Source organism: Parasteatoda tepidariorum, chromosome 6 (assembly GCF_043381705.1).
Source record: "Parasteatoda tepidariorum isolate YZ-2023 chromosome 6, CAS_Ptep_4.0, whole genome shotgun sequence".
NCBI classification, from domain to species: domain Eukaryota; kingdom Metazoa; phylum Arthropoda; class Arachnida; order Araneae; family Theridiidae; genus Parasteatoda; species Parasteatoda tepidariorum.
This window is the reverse complement of record NC_092209.1, coordinates 22,038,885-22,055,513: the sequence shown is the minus strand read 5'-3', so window position 1 is coordinate 22,055,513 and position 16,629 is coordinate 22,038,885. Positions and strand designations below refer to the sequence as shown.

The 16,629-nt window shown below is 35.0% G+C and overlaps 1 protein-coding gene across 2 annotated transcripts in view; it reads right to left on the bottom strand.

The window, feature by feature from the left end:
- Window positions 1–268: 268 nt before the first annotated feature.
- The window catches only part of LOC107441742 (sialin), a 91,664-nt gene continuing 75,303 nt past the window's right edge, over window positions 269–16,629 (bottom strand). For both annotated transcript variants that reach the window (XM_071182091.1, XM_071182090.1), the window contains exon 13: window positions 269–299. The gene's annotated coding sequence lies outside the window, so the exon portion shown is untranslated. The remainder of the gene's footprint in view (window positions 300–16,629) is intronic.

Sequence of the window (16,629 nt, the reverse complement as noted above, 5' to 3'; positions counted from 1 at the left end):
GCTCTCACAGAAAGAAAATAATGTCTGAATATCCTATTATGTAACCATAAGAAAAAATTTTTTTAAAAATTGTCAAAAGTCTAGAAATAACTTTCGCCAATGACTATATCCAAAAACTGCCATTGGCGACTTATCTTGGTCTGGTACTAAACTCAAATTAAACTTGAATTGGAAATAAAGACCAAAGATAAAGCAACAACCGCTGTTAGAAGTTGGCACAATTTTGGAAGAAAAATGCTTACATTTTTTAAAGGAACCAATGAGCAAATAATATTAAAAACATGAGTTCTTTATTGGGCCTACCCAAGAAGGTGGGAAAGGGTAATGATGAAAGAGGACATGAGGAGCCAGTCAGTGGGATAGAACAATCAGCAATATGACTCAAACGATGCCTTGAAGATTTTTATAGTGATGGAGAATGGCCTTACGCCGTCTCCTGCACTTAGGGTCATCTGGGTCGTAGTTAGAGGAAGACCAAATAAGGGGATTGGAGTGTCTAGTGCTCATAAGAAAGAATTTAAGAGATCTATTTTTGTATAAGTCAAGAAGACTAGGCGTACAGGTGTCATTACGGATTTTTTTGTTCCTGAAATACCATGGTGAATTTGTGATATTGCGGAGGGTTTTATTATAAGCACTCTGTAAGAATTTAAGATTTGTCTTTGTAGCCCCCCGAAGGCGGGTGCTGCATATGTTAACAGGGGGGTGAGAAGCATTTTAAAAATTAGAATCTTGTTATTAGTGCTGAGGGGAGAGTTCTTTTTTAAAATAGGATAAAGTGCACATTTTGCTGCAATGAATTTACTCTTAATGTTTTTAAAATGATATTTGAATGTCAGGGTTTTATCTATAATGACACCTAAGAACGTGGCCTTCGATTCCCATTTGAAAGAGAAGTTGTTATCAATGATAACATCCTTCTTGTAGGTCCTTTTTCTGGTGAATAGCACCGCCTGGTGAATAGCTAGAGCCCGAGATTTAGATTAACGGTCCCCAATTAGTGTTCCATAAAGCCCTATGGTTCCGTGGAGAAGTTACAGCGGTTACACGAGGCAGTACTTTTATAGCCACCCAACTATAACATTCAGCTTCTGCAGCTTAGAGTACAAGGTTCAAAAAAGTGGTTCCCAATTGGTGCTCCATGGAACCCTAGGGTTCCGTTAAGAATTGCAGGGGTTCCGCTAATTGGTATTTTTTTAGCCACATTCAGCTGACCATTGAACTGGAAAATTCTGCTTCTGCACCCTAGAATACAAGGGTAAAAAAAAGTGGTTTCTAATGGTGTTCCGTGGAACCCTAGGGTTCCGTTAAGAGTTACAGGGGTTCCACGAATTAGTACTTTTTATAGCCAGTGATGAGTTTCAAAACTTCAGATAGTATTTAGATACAATCTATAATTTATTTAACATTTCGGTTGCCATCATGAAATTAATTCTGAGAATATACCAATAAAATAAAAATAGCATTTTTTTAAAGAAAATATAATATTTCTAATAATAATATAATGAATAAATTATGAAAAGGACAGGCATTGATAAAATATTGCATTAGTATTCCTCAACACGCTTTTTTGATCAAAATAATTATCTTCTTCAATAAAAAAATATGTTTCCTTTATAACCATTTTCAACGTTTGTAGCAGTTTTTCTAAATTTTCAATTCGAAGTAAACCGTAATTCGTTTTGTTTTAACTTATTTATTTCAAATTTTTTATTTTCAACTTAAACATTATAAACGAATTCTTAGTTAGACTAAATATAGCACAAGAAATGGAAATTTAACTTATGGATATTAATGATAAAACGATGAAAACTCTTCCTTCCTCTTGTTAAAAGTTTTAAAAATAGTCTTTAATAGGCTATAATGATCAATATTACCTTAAAAAACTTTATTTATAAAGTCGGAGGCTCTGCTGAAAGAAGGGGAATTATCTAGGATACCGTAGCCGAATAATATTGGGATCTGTTGACCTAGATTCAACTAACTAACTACTAACTAATCATATTTTACAGAGTGCCTATCCCCTAGGGGATATCTGCTCTTTCATCGCATTGAAATAAAAATGGGTGGGGCGGAAAAAGGGGGGTGCCTAGTCACTAATGACAGTATATTAAAATAAAGAAAAACAGTATATAATCTGGGTTAAGTACGTAGGTATATCGCAATTGAACATATTATAAGTACAAGTGAAAAATTAAAAAAGAAACAATGAAAAATTATTTACAAAATAGATTCAACTGTATGGATGAAAGCCCTTAGATAGCAAGACGGAAAAGAGAAAAAACTGGCATGTAAGATATTTAATTCCAGCATTTTTTTCGAAAAAAATAAAATATCTGCAACTATCAAGATTTCCTTTATAATTTCAGCATATATAAAAAACTGCTTCCTTTCCAAGATAAAGTAGATATTGTTGATTAATTTAAAAAAAGAATAAGTAAACTCCTCCCAAAAACTAGCAATAACTGAAATGGTTTTACTACCAGCCTTTCCGTCTCGCTTTCACCCCTGGATTAGATCGGGAACGATTGACATGAAAAATTTATGGACGATGAGACAGCCTTAAAATCGGTTTGGAGACCAAAGTGGGCGTTATTTCCTGTCCTAGATATTTTTCAGTAACTGGGACATATGNTGGATTACATCGGGAACGATTGACATGAAAAATTTATGGACGATGAGACAGCCTTAAAATCGGTTTGGAGACCAAAGTGGGCGTTATTTTCCGTCCTAGTTATTCTTCAGTAACTGGGACATATGTTGTCCCAGCCGTAATATCAAAAATTTACCAGACTGGGACAGCACATGTCCCGTCCGGTACGAAAGGGTTAAGAGTGCTAATTTTCGAAAAACAGTCTGTATATACTTGACAAGACAAGAATTCTTTTCATGATCTTGACAAGAATTCTTAAAATGCAGTTTAAGAGAAATCATCGAGGAATAACCATGTAGAAGGCGTTTTTATTTAATGCAATAACAATTTCAGTAATTCTAATAATTATTTACTAGTTAAAAATAAATAAAGGATAAATATTAAATACTAAGAAACTAAAAATAATTTAATTAATTAAATTAACTTGATAAAAATTTATTATCTTAAGTTTCATTAAGTTACTAGAATCCGAGTCGAATTAACGCCTCCTATAACTAAAAGGCCCCACACGGTATTTTATTAGTAGTCCGATCAGACCACAATGAAGAATATTCACTTTCCGAACGTGTATTTGAATACAAAATCTAGCTGAAATAAGAAAGTGGTAGCAAATATATGACTAAAAATTAGTTTTATTTATGAATATCATTGGTTTGCCTCATTCACTTGTCAACCACTACAGATTCAATTCTCAATTATATATGATAAATTTCTCTCAATTACTTTTATAAAATGTTTTGGGTACATGCGCACAACTGGCTCACTTTTTAAATAGTCTGCGCGGACTACTTATGAAAGACCGTGTGGAGGCTTTCTGATGTAGGAGGCGATGGTCGAACTCATGGCAAAAAATAGGTGTTACATTGAATTTTACTAACACTTGATGCTTAAAATCGTTCTTGAAAACGTGCTTATGCCTGTTTTATTTTCGATGCTCTCTATCTTATATATAAAAATCTCATGTCACAGTTTTAGTGTTTATACTCCTTAGAGACGGCTTGACCGATTTTGATGAAATTTTATATGTATATTCAGTAGGTCTGAAAATAGGTTTATAAAAAAAAAAAATTTTGGAGAAATTTTTTTTTGCTATTTTTTTATGGTGTGGCATTAAAAAATACATTCAGTCCTTAATTTTGACCCTCCTACCACCAACCCCTACTTTTCAATGGCATTTTATATTTTTTTAACTCCGGTCGATTGCTGATCAATTAACACTTGATCAACTATCCCCGCCAGGGGAAAGTTGGATCTCCCGTTATTTTGCTTCTTAATTTGAACCCACCACTGCTGTGCAACAGCACACGATTAGTCGTTGAAAAATTAATGAACAACGTATCGAAGTCATTATTTTAATTGGGTGAAAGTATATTACTTCCACGAATCCCTATTATACCATAGATTTAAACGCATTCAGTTCCCCATTACGATAACAATTAATGAATTTCAAGGCCAAACAATGTCTGTTTGAGGTTTTGATTTGAGCACACCATGTTTTTCACACGGACAATTATACGTGGCATGCTCTCGAGTGGGCAAACCATCTAGTTTATTTGTGTTAGCTAAAGATGGAATGACAAAAAATATTGTACACTAACACTACATTGCACTAAGAGATTAATATTGTTGACTAATAATTTCAGAATTCGTTGTATATATAATTTATTAAAAAAAAGTTACAATAAATTAAAAAAAATATTATTTGTTGTGTTGTTATTTTCACATTCCGTCATCGTTCACAGCGCTCCATGCCTCTTCCACTCATATACCACATACGCACACACTTACAATCAATAAGATATATTTCCATACTCTAGAAATAATTCATATGGCAAAACAACGTTTGCCGGGTAAGCTAGTATGACTATATTATTATAAGGCGATTATCATGCGCACGAATCTCCTTTATTGAGAAATATGGCAGTTACGTTATGTATAGTTAATTTTTTCTATAATTTCAGCTTTTATATGTTACCTTTTTCTTCAATAGGACATGATTATACAAAAAAAAATTATATTCACTTAAAGTATTCAATTAAAATAATGAATGGTAAATAACTTTTAAACTCTTCAGTAATATTAATAATTGAAGTCACATTATACAAAAAAAAAAAAAAAAAAAACTATATATGTATTATCTTTCATGATATGAAATAGTGATGCTTGCGATATAATATGCGTAAGTGTAAAAGAAAAGCAATGACAAAACAGGTAACAACATTTCTTAAATTCTCTACTTGACCCCTTTGCCTCAATACAATACCCTCACGCAACTGTCGCTATCCATGTCTGAATGAAGGAGTGCTTTCCGAGACTGCGGGTCGGGCGGGAGCCCTTAAAAAACATCACATATCGAGGATTTAATTTCAGTGTTGCTCGCTCACACGGTCATAACGTAATTACGACAGCAGAGCTTAAACTAATACTTTATAAACTTGTGATCGAGTTAAGCAAAGCTTATTTTCGATTAAGAATTTTATATAAACATTACCTTATATATAATAACGGTAGAAATAAATCAGCCTTTTTATTTATNTAATAAAAATTGCGATTTTTACTCCCTGGAGCAAATTTCAAAAAAGAACCTATTTACAAAAAACAGTATAACATGGTTAGTATGATGGTTAATACGGAGTATGTCTCCCGGACGTTGCAATACAGGCCGTACAACGCCTAGGCATGCTGAGTATCAAATTATCAATATGATCTTGGGGAATATTACACTACTGATCAAGCAATGCCCTCCGAAAGTTCGGGAGACAGGTGGGAGGAGGTTGACGGGCTGCAATTCGTCGACCAAGCATATCCCACACATGCTCTAATGGATTCAAGTCCGGTGAGCATGCTGGCCAATCCAGACTGGTGATATCCTCCGATTGAAGGCATTCGTCTACAATGTTTGCACGGTGAGGACGGGCGTAGTCGTCCTTAAACAGAAATTCAGCTCCCATGGCGCCCCGAAACAAACGTCCATGTTGTTCCAGAATGACATCCCTATGGATGTGGCCTGTCATCGCTACACTCTGAACATGCAGGTCAGTTCTAGACCCAAGAATAATTCCTTCCCAAACGAGCCATCCTGCACCACCGTAACGGTGTCGTTCAATGGTGTTGTCTTGGTGGTAACGGGTACCTGGTGCTCTCCATATGAAAGTCCGGCGAGATTCAGACTGCAAACTAAACCTGGACTCGTCGGAAAACATCACACAAGACCACTGTTGCGGTGTCCACAATGCATGCTCTCTACTTCAGGCTAATCGCAGGCGACAGTGAGTTGCTGTAAGTGGAACACATCTGATAGGCCTACGAGCATATAGACCAATGTGCCCTAAGCGTCTGTACACGGTCTGCCTTGAAACTGTCGTACTGGTAGCTGAAGAGAGCTGACGAGACAGGTCTGATGCTGTGCTCCGTCTGTTTCTTTTGGCAGTAACTGCCAAATACCGGTCTTCATTCGGTGTTGTAACTTGGGGGCGTCCTGTGCTGTAACGTCGACTCACATTACCATCATCTTGGAATCGTTGCCAAAGCCTGGAGATGACACGCTGGGTGATTCCAAGTTCCTCGGACACTTCCAGCTGGGTACGTCCACATTCCAACCGTCCGATGATTCTGCCACGTAAAAAATCATCCAAATGCTTCCTATGTGCCATAACTATGCGGTTATTGCACTGAAAGGCTTTTAAAGCGCTTGTGAACAATTTTACTTCTTTGCCACCATTCCTTATATACCCCTCTTTTACACTCTCGTCATTGTGACGTACTAAAAGCGTCATCTAGTGGTTTCCTGTAATTTGCATACTCTTCTTCAGGATGTGTGTGATAATTCTACAGGTAAAATTTTAATTTTAGAGTTTGATTTCCGTGTGATTCTGAATTATCCTTAATTTATGGACATGAGTGTAATTACGACAGCAGAGCTTAAACTACTACTTCATATAAACTTGTGAACGAGTTAAGCTTAAGCTTATTTTCGATTAAGAATATTATATAAACATTACCTTATATATAATAACGGTAGAAATAAATCAGCCTTTTTATTTATTTTAAAGCTAAATTTTTTTCAAACTAGATTTCGTGTTAAATACATTTGTAATCTTTTTCGTACCATCAAGCCTGTAAACTATTAATTATACTTCTATGTAAGCAGAACAGAAGCATTCATCGTTGTATAGTCTATAAGCTGGATAATCTAAAAATAAACGAACAATATTCTTTTATGTCCTTATGGTTGAAATTTACGAAAAATATAAAATTATTATCGAATTGTTAGAGTCTTTGAAAATTTTTATTACATTTTAGAAAAAATTAAAATTTCATAAGTTTCATATATTTTGAATTATTAAAAGTAGCACAGGTGAAAATAAGTAGGCGTTACTTTGGCAAGAGAAACAAGTGTTTCCTTTAAGTATTAGGAAAAAATAAGATTTATTTTTTTTTAGAACATAAACCTTTAGTAGATAATACGTATAATTTTAATTATAAGTTACAAATTAGATATTACTTATAATTTTTTCAGTTATTTGATTCCTAATTTAAGTCAATAACTAATTTATTTTTTAAAAGACTAGTGCTGCGATTTTTTTATGGTATTCCGCGAAACTCTAGGGTTCCGCGACATTTAACCAGAGTTGAGTTTTGAAATCTCTCATTATATTTAAATACAATCTATGTTTCATAATTTATTATTTTTGTATTAATTTGTTGGAATTTACGAAATTATTTTATGAGTGACCAAGGAAAAAAAATGTCTTTTTTTCAAAAGAAAATATAATATTTCTGTTGTTGTTGCTTCTAATGCCACTTGCCACACTAGCAAGCCTGCTTGGTGAAACCAAGCAAATTTAAGGCAGAGGGTGCGTTCCTTGTTCTTCAGTGGCGCCATCTATGGCCAAGAATTCAACTTCTGCCACATCATACTTCGCACCCGTTTATAGGGCTGACCCATTCATACATCCATTCATTTATCCACAGATCGTAATTTTGACCTGAATCAGAGAACAATTGATCTCCAATCCAGTACCCCCAGAGGTGTTGATTTGTTATGGGAACATGGAGGACTTTTGCGACTCGACAGATTTAACGTGCATCAGTCACTTTACAACACGGGGGTCTTCGGCAGGCGGGGTTCGAACCCACGAACTCTCGGACATGGGCCCAGCTCCCTACCGACCAGGCTATCCCGGCACATAATATTTCTAATAGCAATATAGTGAAAGAGAGAGCATTTATAATATATTGCATTAGTATTTCTTGTCGCGATTTTGAAATCAAAACAAAATATTAAAATTCTTTAATAAAGAAGTATGTTTTCCTAATAACCATTTTCAATGTTTATAGCCGTTAAGTTTCATTTTGAAGTTATCCGTAATTTGGCATATTCTATTCATTTTCAGCTTATGCATAAACACCAAAAACAAATTTAAACCTAGACTAGATATAGCACATGGACTACAAATTTAACTGCCTGTCATAAAAATTAATTTAAGATTCTTCATATTAAAACGATGTTAAATATACCGTACTGCAGTGATTCTCAACCTGTGGGACGCGCCCCCTAGGGGGGCGCGAGCACACTAGAGGGGTGGCGTGAGAATATTCAAGAGAAAATATTATTTAAAAAAAAATTGATTAACTGTTTGAAAGGAAAGCGCACAAACACATAGAAAACAAAATACATTTCGACATATTTAATAACTTATTAAAGTGAAACAACTTATTGAATCAAAACTTAAGGTAATGAGCCAAAAATGGCTTTGCTTTGATGATTTTTCCTAATTTTCTGGTTAAGTCTGTGTGGCTGAAGTTTTTTTTTTGTTGCATCTTACACCTATCTCTAATATATATCACGTATACTTTTAATTGTAAAATAAAATTTCATTTATTTTATAGTANGGTTAACTTTCGTTATAATGTCTGGGTACCATTGAAAGAAGGTCGATTATATTGAGTTCCACCGTCGAAAAAAATTTAGAACAGATGGACTAGAGCAGTGTTCCCTAACCTTTTTATCACAGCGGACCTGTCAACACTTGATAATTTAACCGCGGTACGCTGGAAGGGGGACGTTGATTGTTTATATTTTAGATTATTTTGTATTATTAATTTAATTCAATTGTATTTAAACATGTCTTCAAAATAAAATTCAGTTATACCAAAGAATAAATATAAAGGGATTTACATTTTAACTTACTAGAACGTTAAATCTATGAGAACCCAGATCTTGTTTCTTTGCAATGAGACGGATCCATCTGGGGGTAATCGGAGACAATGATACATTAAAAACATAAAAAACTTTATGTAACTACCTTCGGGGGCCCCTTTTTTTAAATAAATGAAATTTAATGGAACACAGATATCTTTATTTTGGGGTATAAACCTAGGAATTTAAATTCAGTTTCAATGAAATTGGCGGCCCGGTACCATTTGATCCACGGACCGGCACCGATCAGCGGACCGGGGGTTGAGAAACACTGGACTAGAGGACTCTTCTCCATGATTTATACTATCGATACACTATATATACTCCCTTCTCTTAAAGCATTTCTAAGTCTGAGCTCACTGAACAGTTCTGATATCGCCTTAGTTTTGTGTCCCCCGTAAACCTTTGTTCTACAGCAGTGTTTCCCAAAGTGTGGTACGCGTACCCCCAGGGGTACGGGAACAGTTCAGCGGGGGTACGCGTTCTTATGCGAAATATCTTGCAACAAACAATTAATTTCAAAAAATTTTATTCAAAAACAAAGCTAGCCATGAAAATTTATGATTATGTATTTTTCTATTGGCTGTTTTTTACAGAGTTAACAGTTAACAATGAGTGATGTCAACAGCCAGTTGTGATTTTTAACTTTTGTGCAATTTTTTTATAGTAAAAAATTTATTCATTTTTTTATTATGGTACACAGCGTTACGAAAAATTTAGAAGGGGTACACAAATGTCGTAAGTTTGGGAAACACTGTTCTACAGGGATTGGAGTAAACTAAGGAAACACCATATTTTAATAGCAGGTACTGAACTTTCGTTCTTCACTTCGAAAGATATGGGAATTGTTGCTCATTTACCTGTGAACCTGAGTCAGAGGTGAGTACGTTACCCCGGCTACAGTGCCACAGATACTCGTTCATAGGGTGGGTCATATTCACTTATCACACTCAACAGAAAACAATACACAGCGAGAAATAGCTATGCTCTGAGCGGGATTTGATCCCGCAGACATTTGCTTTGCGGTCAGGCCCGCTGACCGCTCGGCCATCCGGCCGGCATACTTTTATACTAACTCCATGTAAACAATCTGTCTTTTAGCAGCAAATGTTTTGGAAGATTTAACATGGCAAAACTGTACTATTTATTACTATTGTACTATTTATTAGCTGTACTATTTAAAGCTTCGAGTATGATCTTTTAAATAGTACTAATGAATAGTACAAAACTGTACTATTTATTAGTACTATTTAAAAGATCATGCTCGAAGCTTTTTGAAATAGTGACCCTTTATACCCATGCAAAATTTGTATCATTCAAAAGGAAGGTATGAAATTACAAGCTTTATTTTTTCTATATCTCTGTTACTAAAAATGCATTATAACATATCTTATATAGTCTGTCTTAAGTAAGAACTCCCCTAAGCATTCGTCTGGACCCTTGGCTGTGACTATGGAGAAGAAATATAACTGTTTCAAGTAAGGATGTGGGGTCACTGTTTTGGACAATTTAGCTCGGGGATGCAAGACAAAGGTAATCTTTTTTCCCAATTTATTGTGTTAGCCCCAAAGTGAAGAGAAGTCCCCCTCCCTGAAATGCGATATTCTTGTTTCCATCGCAGCAAATGGCTTCAGTCTTTGAGCCGGAGAGAGTTCTTACCGTCGATAAACTACAGAAAGATTTCAAAATTACTGGTATTAAAGCTGGAAAATTATTTATTAGTTTCCTCTCTTCGTTTTGATCTATCCGAATTTTGCATGGGTAAGAATGACATCAATTCAAAAAGCTTCAAGCATGATCTTTCAAATTGTGCCTACAGTTTTGCCAGTAGTCGGAAAGACTACATTATACATTACTTTCGTAATTTACTACAACAACTACTTCGTTACAAATAAACTACTTTTTTTAATTATCGTGACTACAATTTTTTTCTTTTTTTTAAATTTAGAGACAATTTCGCTGCTTTAACCGGTTAACGCCCAGCGTCATATATTTAGGACAGTTCATTTTTTCAAAGACATTCATTGTGGTGGGAAACTTTTTTCAGTATTTTTTTTTATCTGAGTGAATTAAAGGATTCTCAGATACCACAACGATTTAGTTATTTCTGATTAGATCTAGAATTCTAAGGAACAAGTACTTTTTGATCTATCAGAGACTTTTTGAATGCCTTAACAGTAGAAAAACCAATTAATGTCGATAATATATTATACCACTTTTTCCATAACGCCACTTTTTGTATCATTTCAATTTATAAATTTGGGACAAAACGGGTTAAGGAGACGAACTTTTCTGGAGAACATAATTTAAACCTATGTTCAAAATGGTTTTGAATAAGAAATTGCTTGCATTAAATATAAAGGAATATTTAAGAATTATTTATTCAGGTTTAGATGAGCCCTTTTGATATTTCAAAAAATTTTTTTAGACTTTGTTCACTTAAACTTCTACTTTTCATGCCTTTTCCGACAGCGAATATTTCATTTAAGAAATGCGAAACTATCAAATACTTGCAATTTCTCAATCAATTAATGCTCCTCTATTGTCTCTAATAAATATTAAAATAGCTTTTGGTTAAAATTGAAATAAATAAGCTGTATTATGGTTTTTGTTGAAATGACAGCTGAAAGAACGTTAACAAAGAATGAAAATGGCTACTAAGAAAACATATTCCGTTATTGATGACTTTAGTTTTTTTTTTTTAAAAAAAAGAGTGATAAGAAATACTAATGCAGTTCTTCATTAATGCAGCCCAGTTTTCATAATTTAATGAAGATATTGTCATTAGAAAAATAATTTGAAAAACTATTTTTTTATTTCATAAAGAGAACCAAAATATTATATAAATAAGATATTATTAATTAGATCTAATAATTACAAATATAGATTGAAAAAAATCCTTACTGTGAAGTAAAAATATGTCCTTACGTTTGGAATCCCTTTTACGAAACCTTAGGGTTCCGTGAAACACCATTTAGGAACGGCTGTGCTGGCTCAGTAATTTGAGTTGAGTACTCTTGTTCTATCTATTTAAATAATTAGCTCACATGGCTGTATCCTTATCCTAATTGAGACGGCAGAGCTTCACACTACATACAAAATGTAATAGATGTCAATCACTCAGGTTGCGGCAGAAACATTTAAAAAAATACATAAATAAAATAATAGAGGACTCTAAACAAATATTTCGGTTTATTTTAGCAGCTTTACGAAATTTGCAACAGACAAGAGATTTCGCGGATCAAGTATTATGATGAAATAGCCATCGTGGATGACATTTTGATATAATTAACCAGCAAATTGCGTTTTATGAGCAAGGAAACCTCCCACGGTTAGCTCAACCTCTAAGTTTTTGCGGGCCTTGAAAATTTAAAAGAAGTAATAACGAAAATAAAACAAATGTCGATTTTTTTCATTTCTGAGTAACCACCACTAAAAACTTTTTGCAACAAAAGTTCAACAACACAACTCGTGAAAATTCCAGCTTGCTAAGCAACGCCTCCTTTTACCGAATGCTGGATATGTAGGGTACCTCGGTATTCGGTGCGCAGCGCCACCAACCGATTCGTCTTATACTGATTTGTACTATGCTCAAAATTCATGAAGAAACAAGCTTATACTGGAAGCTTTAACTGAAAGCCACCACACGGTATTTTATGGATGGTCTGATTAGCCCATGGTGAGAGTAAACTTGTTTACGAAAGGGCCATTTAATACAAAATCTAATAAAATTAAAAAAGTGGTAGCAAATATACGTCTAAAATTTTTTTTATTTATGAATATAATTGGTTTGTCTTATTTACTTGTCTACCACCAAAGATTCAATACTCAAATATGTATGACAACTTTCTCTCACTTACTTATAAAATACATTATTTTGAGATCAGTTCAAGCCTTCACTGAGTAAGGACGTTTTTTGTCTAGCTCAGAGCGAATAATGCCCTACCACAAGTTTGCACGCGGCGGTAAGGTTTCACCTTCCGGCCGTCGTCTTGAATCGATTAGAGATGTTTCTTCATCCCTAGATGACGCTATTGCAACTGATGTAGCCGACTCTCGAATAATCTTAGCCGATTCAACACAAATTATTTCCTGGAATTAACCCGTTTTGTCCCGACTTTATATATTGAAATGATACAAGAAGTGATTTTATGGAAAAGGTGGTATAATATATTATCGAAACTAATTGGTTTTTCTACTGTTAGGGCATTCTAAAAGTCTTTGATAGTTCAAAAAGCACTTGCTCCTTTTAATTCTAGATCTAGTAAGAGATCTTTAATAAATTATGGTATCTGAGAATCTTTTAATTCACCCAGATAAATGAAAATTCTGGAAAAAGTTTCCCACCACAATGAATGTCTTTGAAAAAAAGAACTGTCCTATATATAGGACGCTGGGCGTTAACCGGTTAATGTCTAGGAAAGAATCAGCACCTGAAATGAACTTAGAAAGAGCCTGTGCCCGTTCCTGAGCCCAGTGTTAAACTAACTGAGATTACTACCACTTATGGCTGAAAGCCATTATATAGCAAGATGGAAAATATGAAAAACTGGTATGAAAGACATTTTATTATAGCATTTGTTTCGAGAAAAATAAAATATCTGTAACTATCGAGATTTCTTTAAGATTTTAACATATATATAAATCTGCTTCTTTTTCAAGATAAAATAGATATTGTAGAATAGTTTAAAGAAGGAATAAGTAAACTGCTCCCAAAAACTAGCTATAACTGAAATGGTTTTACTACCAGCCTTTTCTCCTTTCCGTCTCGCTTTCACCGCTGCTGCCACTCCCAGTATAGAACCGACTACTGAACCTGATGAAGAAGCCTCGGCGTCTGAACCAGCGTTCACAAATAACCCCAGAAAAGAACCTCTAGCCAAGAAGATACGGTAAAAAAGTCTACATCAGCTAAGGAAACTAAAGCCTCCTCCCCACCAAAACCCATAGTCAGCTGTTCTCCTTCCAATGCTCTTCCACAGCCGGAGTCACCCCCACCATCCCCGTTGGAAACCACCGAGGAAAACAACATCAAAGCCTCTACCACTAAAGATGAGAAAAAGAATTCTACAAAGTTCCTGAAAGTTCTCTTCCGTGGTCTCTAAAGACTTTGAACCAGATATAATTAGAATTGGGGAAATTGAGCATCGAAGTGCATAAGATCGTCCAGTTCAAGAAGAGCCACTTTTCCTAGTGATCCTACCTAAACTGACCAATCATGAAAAGATCTACCATGCGGAAAGAATAAAGCAGTTCCCGGTCAGCATAGAGGTTTTCATGGCGGCCTGCGGCCGCTACAGTGTTTTCGCTGCCAAGCCAAAACAGACACTCACAGAATTCTTGCTTTGACAAACCCAAATGGATGAAGTGTGTCGAAGGACACTATTCTTAACAGTGCAAGAAAACTAAAGACACCCCTGCAACCTGTTGCAATTGTAGTAAAGATCATACTTCCAACTTCTCTGGGTGCGAGGCCCGCCCCAGTTGAAAGAGTCTAAGAGTGAAGAAGACCACCCCATCGTCTTCTGCACACAGATTGATCTCCATCATTAAAGAACTCCAAGACCTCCTGAAAAATCAAGAAGTCCTCAGCCTTCTCCAATCCCTTATCCAGGGGGCGCAATGCCAAACCATACCATAGATTATAAAAGGGTTGGCGAAAATCTCTATTGGCGTTAAAGGAGCGTTCTCGCAAATTGCCAAACAGCTGTGTGCTTATGTTTTTGTTTTGTTTTCGGTATCGCGTAACATTCAACATGTTAGATATGGATGCGACATTTCTTAGTATCAGGGAAGCTAATCTTTCAAACAAATTCTCGAATATCATCACCAAAAATTAGGGAAATCCGCTCTTCCATTAAATCATCTAATGACATCCAAGCTTGGATTGACGCATTCAGCTTTAATACATGCACATCATGGATTACACGCAGATCTCGTCCAACTGAGACAAAAAAACGGTACGTGTTCCTTAACTGTGTTATAATTTTTCTGTACATATTTGAATAATTTGTTACTAAATTATGCTTTTCTTATCCTCTTAGAAAAGACTATGTGTGCCACCCCAGCAGTCGTAATAAAAGTAACGCTGTTATTAGAAAGACAAAAGATTGCCAGTGCACTGCTTACGTTTATAACCATCAAGCAATCAACTGCAAATACAAAAAGAAATGATAAATTTGTGAAGGTAAATATTAATGTCAAATTCTGCATTAAATGAAATATAAAGTGTATTTTTTTTTTTTTTTTTTTTTTTTTTTTTTTTTTTTTTTTTTTTTTTTTTTTTTGTTATAGCGTCGACATAATCTTTTGTATCTGTTAACTAAATTGTGTTTACAAGCGTTCTTTAAAAGGTCGTAATAAAGCTAAGAGAAAAGAAATTATACATTATTACCTTCATAACCAATTCTATATTTTCATAACTTTCATTTAATGTATTTCGAATAGTGAACTTCTTTTCCTACACACCCACTAATTGAAATTAATAATTTCACAATAACTTTTAATCTTTAATAATGAAATGGTTATTATAATAAAAGTTGTTTACTTAAACGATTTAAATTTTTTTTATTGTTTAGCAGAGACTTTGTTTCCAATTCTATATTCATTAATTAAAATTAATGGTTCTGCTCCATAACCATTTACAATTTTTTAAAAAAAATTTATAAACTTTTTATTTATTTTATGAAATTTTCTCAGCTATGTTTTATTGGTAATTAAATTGTTTACTTATAATTATAAATTAGTTTTGTTTAAATATTTAAATGATTAGACAAAGGATTTATTTTAATTAAAAGTTTTTCTCTTCTTAATGTTTAGACACATAAGTGAAAATTAATTTAATTGATCTATCTCTAAAATGTGAGTTCGATAACATGTAATCTATTTCGTTCGTTGTTGTAGAGCTGGGCATCTGAGGCCTAAATGGCCCTTTTCCCATTCATCTTGAAATATCCCATGACGGGAACATACATAGGAAAGATGTGATGTAGGCTCGAAATAGAATCTGAAATGAGGGAAAAATGAAGAAAGGAATCATGTGAGGTGTATCAGGCATGATGGTGGGGCTCCATATCTACATCTTTTGGGTTGGGAGCAAGGAGATACGACTATTTTCTCGTCATTCAACAGTTCCTGGAGTTCTGAATGTTCAGGAATCTAGCTACATTGCTGGGGGCATCTTGAGATTTCCTCGTGAAGGTGCGCTGGTGTCTTTTCGGCCTAGCACCACAGCCCGTAAAGCAGGCCGGGTGATCGCCTTGGCAGTTTATGCACCTGGCAGGAAGGGAGAGAGGCTTCATACATTGGTAAGTGAAATGCGCTCCTGCGCATTTCATGCATGCTGGCTCATTTGAACATGATTTTTGAGTGTGTCCAAATTTTTGACATTTGTAACATTGTATGGCGTAACGCCCTCCATGAAATTTCTCTATTTGGACAGGATGAGATAGAAGAAACTTTGTGTTAATAAAGTCCCGATGTTCTGGGGAATCTTGCAGTATCACTAGAAAAAGGGGGAGGGGCTTGTATCCGTCACCACACCTCTTTCTCAGTTGCTCAATTTTGATGGGTTGTCGACCATTTTCGTCAATATCTCTCCGAAGATCATCGGTACGGTGGTCTACATTAAGTCCCCGCACGAGAAACTTAAGTTTTCTCGGGAGGAAAGTGGGTTTGGCCGGTGGAGATGGCTCCGTCGATTCAGGGTTAGAGTGAGTTGTCTCTGAAGTAGTTTCAGGGCAAGTTGTTGAAGGCTCCTGGGTATTGCCGGTGC